Raw genomic sequence first — 6,000 nt, 5'->3', positions numbered from 1 at the left:
TGTTGCAATGAGGACATTTCATAGAATTAGATCATGATCACGTCATCTGCATCCACAGCTGATTCCATTTGTAATCAGTCAAAGGGAGTGTCTTCTGCAATGAGTGAAGCTTAATCTAATCACTGGAAGCCTTTTAAGCAGGATTCAGAAGAGACAGGCACTCTTTCTGCTTCTGCCGGCGTGCCTCTCCTGTGGAGTTCGTCCAGACCCTCCATCGGAATCGTTGGCTTCACAGCTTGTCCTGCGGATTTTGGACTCTGCTTCCCGCGGTCACGTGAGACATTTATATAAATTTTGTATTTGCCAGTGTTCCCTGTTGATTCTGTTTCTCTAGAGATCCCTGAGTAATACAGGTGGCAAGGCTTTCTTTTGGGGGATGAAGAGTCTGGAAGAAACTAAATTTGGTCAATTGGGTAGCATTAATAGAAGGTAAATTAAACTGTGTCTCAAGAGATTTTTATTCTCTACTCTTATCCAGTGCTGTTCAGTCTCCCTCAGCTGCCTCCCTTCCTTCTTTCCCTCCCTCCCTCCTTCCCTTCTTCTGTTCAGCTAACATTTATTGTCCACACATTTTGTGTTAGGCACTGTTTTAAGAGCTTTACATATATTAGCATACTTATAAATACATGTCAGTCACATATCCAATCAATATGTACTAGCCTGCTTACGTTCTGTGCTGGAGCAGTCACGTCTGTTACCTCTTTAATCAGAGACTTTCTCTTTTGTCCTGTTCAGATCTTGGGTTTACTGAGATCCTGTGCTGAATTAACAGGAACTTCTCTTAGTTCAGACCATTTACTTCTCCAGGTTTTTCCTTGGTGACTCATCTCTTAGGTCCTTGACAGCCTAAACTCCCAGAAATCCAAACACCTGAAAAGTAGAGGAATCATAAAAGATACATCATCACCACTGAAGGGTACATTTCTAAATTAGTTTCTTGGCAACCTATTGTATTATGTAAGGTGAGATATAATAATTACCATGGCGTTATGGCCAGAACCTAAAAAAGAGATTAAATAAGTACAATGTCAAGATCAAAGAGAAAAAAATAGAGTGAAAAATTCTCTATTGAGTGGTGTTGAGAAGATAGGATAAGAATGGCAGAGATGAGGAAGCTGAGAGAATTGATGCAGATGATGACAATGGTCATCAACTACAATCTAGCTGCGTATTTGTTAAGGAAAATCTGTTTTCAACATCACATGTACTTTAGAAAATTATTCATTCAGACAGATTACCTAAGGATGAGGATTAAAATATAAATATTGCCCTTTGTGACTAATAAAATAAAAATCATGTCAAGTAAAATTCATGTTGAGGAGGAGGTGCCTTACCTTATTTTTCGTTGTATCCCTAGCATCTAATATGTTCTTTTTTTTTTTATTAATTAAAAAAAGAATTAACAAAACAATTAGAAATCATTCCAATCTATGTACAATCAGTAATTCTTAATAACATCACATGGTTGCATATTCATCATTTCTTAGTACATTTGCATCGATTTAGAAAAAGAAATAAAAAGACAACAGAATAAGAATTAAAACTATAATAGAAAGAAAAAAAACAAAACAAAACAAAAAAACAAAAAACCTATACCTCACATGCAGCTTCATTCAGTGTTTTAACATAATTGCATTACAATTGGGTAGTATTGTGCTGTCCATTTCTGAGTTTTTATATCCAGTCCCGTTGTACAGTCTGTATCCCTTCAGCTCCAATTACCCCTTCTCTTTTTTTTTTAATTAACGGAAAAAAAGAAATTAACCCAACATTTAGAAATCATACCATTCAACATATGCAATCAGTAATTCTTAACATCGTCACATAGATGCATGATCATCATTTCTTAGTACATTTGCATCGGCTTAGAAAAACTAGCAACATAACCGAAAAAGATATAGAATGTTAATATAGAGACAAAAATAAAAGTAATAATAGTAAAATCAAAACAAAACAAAACAAAACAAAAACCTATAGCTCAGATGCAGCTTCATTCAGTGTTTTAACAAGATTACTTTACAATTAGGTATTATTGTGTTGTCCATTTTTGAGTTTTTGTATCTAGTCCTGTTGCACAGTCTGTATCCCTTCAACTCTAATTGCCCATTATCTTACCCTGTTTCTACCTCCTGCTGGACTCTGTTACCATGACATATTCCAAATTTATTCTCGAATGTCTGTTCACATCAGTGGGACCATACAGTATTTGTCCTTTAGTTTTTGGCTAGACTCACTCAGCATAATGTTCTCTAGGTCCATCCATGTTATTACATGCTTCATAAGTTTATCCTGTCTTAAAGCTGCATAGTATTCCATCGTATGTATATACCACAGTTTGTTTAGCCACTCTTCTGTTGATGGAGATTTCGGCTGTTTCCATCTCTTTGCAATTGTAAATAATGCTGCTATATACATTGGTGTGCAAATGTCCGTTTATGTCTTTGCCCTTAAGTCCTTTGAGTAGATTCCCAGCAATGGTATTGCTGGGTCGTATGGCAATTCTATATTCAGCTTTTTGAGGAACCGCCAAATGGCCTTCCACAGTGGTTGCACCATTTGACATTCCCACCAACAGTGGATAAGTGTGCCTCTTTCTCCGCATCCTCTACAGCACTTGTCATTTTCTGTTTTGTTGATAATGGCCATTCTGGTGGGTGTGAGATGATATCTCATTGTGGTTTTGATTTGCATTTCTCTAATGGCCAGGGACATTGAGCATCTCTTCATGTGCCAATTGGCCATCCGTATTTCCTCTTCTGAGAGGTGTCTGTTCAAGTCTTTTTCCCATTTTGTAATTGGGTTGGCTGTCTTTTTGTTGTTGAGATGAACAATCTCTTTATAAATTCTGGATACTAGACCTTTATCTGATATATCATTTCCAAATATTGTCTCCCATTGTGAAGGCTGTCTTTCTACTTTCTTGATGAAGTTCTTTGATGCACAAAAGTGTTTAATTTTGAGGAGTTCCCATTTATTTATTTCCTTCTTCAGTGCTCTTGCTTTAGGTTTAAGGTCCATAAAACCGCCTCCAGTTGTAAGATCCATAAGATATCTCCCAACATTTTCCTCTAACTGTTTTATGGTCTTAGACCTAATGTTTAGATCTTTGATCCATTTTGAGTTAACTTTTGTATAGGGTGTGAGAGATGGGTCTTCTTTCATTCTTTTGCATATGGATATCCAGTTCTCTAGGCACCATTTATTGAAGAGACTGCTCTGTCCCAGGTGAGTTGGCTTGACTGCCTTATCAAAGATCAAATGTCCATAGATGAGAGGGTCTATATCTGAGCACTCTATTCGATTCCATTGGTCGATATATCTATCTTTATGCCAATACCATGCTGTTTTGACCACTGTGGCTTCATAATATGCCTTAAAGTCAAGCAGCGCAAGACCTCCAGCTTCGTTTTTTTTCCTCAAGATGTTTTTAGCAATTCGGGGCACCCTGCCCTTCCAGATAAATTTGCTTATTGGTTTTTCTATTTCTGAAAAATAAGTTGTTGGGATTTTGATTGGTATTGCATTGAATCTGTAAATCAATTTAGGTAGGATTGACATCTTAACTATATTTAGTCTTCCAATCCATGAACACGGTATGCCCTTCCATCTATTTAGGTCTTCTGTGATTTCTTTTAACAGTTTTTTGTAGTTTTCTTTATATAGGTTTTTTGTCTCTTTAGTTAAATTTATTCCTAGGTATTTTATTCTTTTAGTTGCAATTGTAAATGGGATTCGTTTCTTGATTTCCCCCTCAGCTTGTTCATTACTAGTGTATAGAAATGCTACAAATTTTTGAATGTTGATCTTGTAACCTGCTACTTTGCTGTACTCATTTATTAGCTCTAGTAGTTTCGTTGTGGATTTTTCCGGGTTTTCGACGTATAGTATCATATCATCTGCAAACAGTGATAGTTTTACTTCTTCCTTTCCAATTTTGATGCCTTGTATTTCTTTTTCTTGTCTAATTGCTCTGGCTAGAACCTCCAACACAATGTTGAATAATAGTGGTGATAGTGGACATCCTTGTCTTGTTCCTGATCTTAGGGGGAAAGTTTTCAATTTTTCCCCATTGAGGATGATATTAGCTGTGGGTTTTTCATATATTCCCTCTATCATTTTAAGGACGTTCCCTTGTATTCCTATCTTTTGAAGTGTTTTCAACAGGAAAGGATGTTGAATCTTGTCGAATGCCTTCTCTGCATCAATTGAGATGATCATGTGATTTTCTGCTTTGATTTGTTGATATGGTGTATTACATTAATTGATTTTCTTATGTTGAACCATCCTTGCATACCTGGGATGAATCCTACTTGGTCATGATGTATAATTCTTTTAATATGCTGTTGGATACGATTTACTAGAATTTTATTGAGGATTTTTGCATCTGTATTCATTAGAGAGATTGGTCTGTAGTTTTCTTTTTTTGTGATATCTTTGCCTGGTTTTGGTATGAGGGTGATGTTGGCTTCATAGAATGAATTAGGCAGTTTTCCCTCCACTTCGATTTTTTTGAAGAGTTTGAGGAGAATTGGTACTAATTCTTTCTGGAACGTTTGGTAGAATTCAGATGTGAAGCCATCTGGTCCTGGACTTTTCTTTTTAGGAAGCTTTTGAATGACTAATTCAATTTCTTTACTTGTGATTGGTTTGTTGAGGTCATCTATGTCTTCTTGAGTCAAAGTTGGTTGTTCATGTCTTTCCAGGAACCCGTCCATTTCATCTAAATTGTTGTATTTATTAGCGTAAAGTTGTTCATAGTATCCTGTTATTACCTCCTTTATTTCTGTGAGGTCAGTAGTTATGTCTCCTCTTCCATTTCTGATCTTATTTATTTGCATCCTCTCTCTTCTTCTTTTTGTCAATCTTGATAGGGGCCCATCAATCTTATTGATTTTCTCATAGAACCAACTTCTGGTCTTATTGATTTTCTCTGTTGTTTTCATATTTTCAATTTCATTTATTTCTGCTCTGATCTTTGTTATTTCTTTCCTTTTGCTTGCTTTGGGATTAGTTTGCTGTTCTTTCTCCAGTTCTTCCAATTGAACAGTTAATTCCTGCATTTTTGCCTTTTCTTCTTTTCTGATATAGGCATTTAGGGCAATAAATTTCCCTCTTAGCACTGCCTTTGCTGCATCCCATAAGTTTTGATATGTTGTGTTTTCATTTTCATTTGCCTTGAGGTATTTACTAATTTCTCTTGCAATTTCTTCTTTGACCCACTCGTTGTTTAAGAGTGTGTTGTTGAGCCTCCAGGTATTTGTGAATTTTCTGGCATTCCACCTATTATTGATTTCCAACTTCATTCCTTTATGATCCGAGAAAGTGTTGTGTATGATTTCAATCTTTTTAAATTTGTTAAGACTTGCTTTGTGACCCAGCATATGGTCTATCTTTGAGAATGATCCATGAGCACTTGAGAAAAAGGTGTATCCTGCTGTTGTGGGATGTAATGTCCTATAAATGTCTGTTAAGTCTAGCTCCTTTATAGTAATATTCAGATTCTCTATTTCTTTATTGATCCTCTGTCTAGATGTTCTGTCCATTGATGAGAGTGGGGAATTGAAGTCTCCAACTATTATGGTATTTGTGTCTATTTCCCTTTTCAGTGTTTGCAGTGTATTCCTCACGTATTTTGGGGCATTCTGGTTCGGTGCATAAATATTTATGATTGTTATGTCTTCTTGTTTAATTGTTCCTTTTGTTAGTATATAGTGTCCTTCTTTGTCTCTTTTAACTGTTTTACATTTGAAGTCTAACTTGTTGGATATTAGTATAGCCACTCCTGCTATTTTCTGGTTGTTATTTGCATGAAATATCTTTTCCCAACCTTTCACTTTCAACCTATGTTTATCTTTGGGTCTAAGATGTGTTTCCTGTAGACAGCATATAGAAGGATCCTGTTTTTTAATCCATTCTGCCAATCTATGTCTTTTGATTGGGGAATTCAGTCCATTAACATTTAGTGTTATTACTGTTTGGATAATATTTTCCTCTAACATT

At 35.8% G+C, this 6,000-nt stretch overlaps 1 long non-coding RNA gene across 1 annotated transcript in view; it reads right to left on the bottom strand.

The window, feature by feature from the left end:
• Window positions 1-667: 667 nt before the first annotated feature.
• Window positions 668-6,000, bottom strand: part of LOC143649506 (uncharacterized) — a 99,682-nt gene continuing 94,349 nt past the window's right edge. Inside the window, exon 3 of the long non-coding RNA XR_013159066.1 lies at window positions 668-870. This is a non-coding gene — a long non-coding RNA (uncharacterized LOC143649506). The remainder of the gene's footprint in view (window positions 871-6,000) is intronic.

The sequence above is a fragment of the Tamandua tetradactyla genome, chromosome 11, assembly GCF_023851605.1.
Source record: "Tamandua tetradactyla isolate mTamTet1 chromosome 11, mTamTet1.pri, whole genome shotgun sequence".
In the NCBI taxonomy this organism is placed as follows: domain Eukaryota; kingdom Metazoa; phylum Chordata; class Mammalia; order Pilosa; family Myrmecophagidae; genus Tamandua; species Tamandua tetradactyla.
This window is presented reverse-complemented; position numbering and strand designations above follow the sequence as displayed.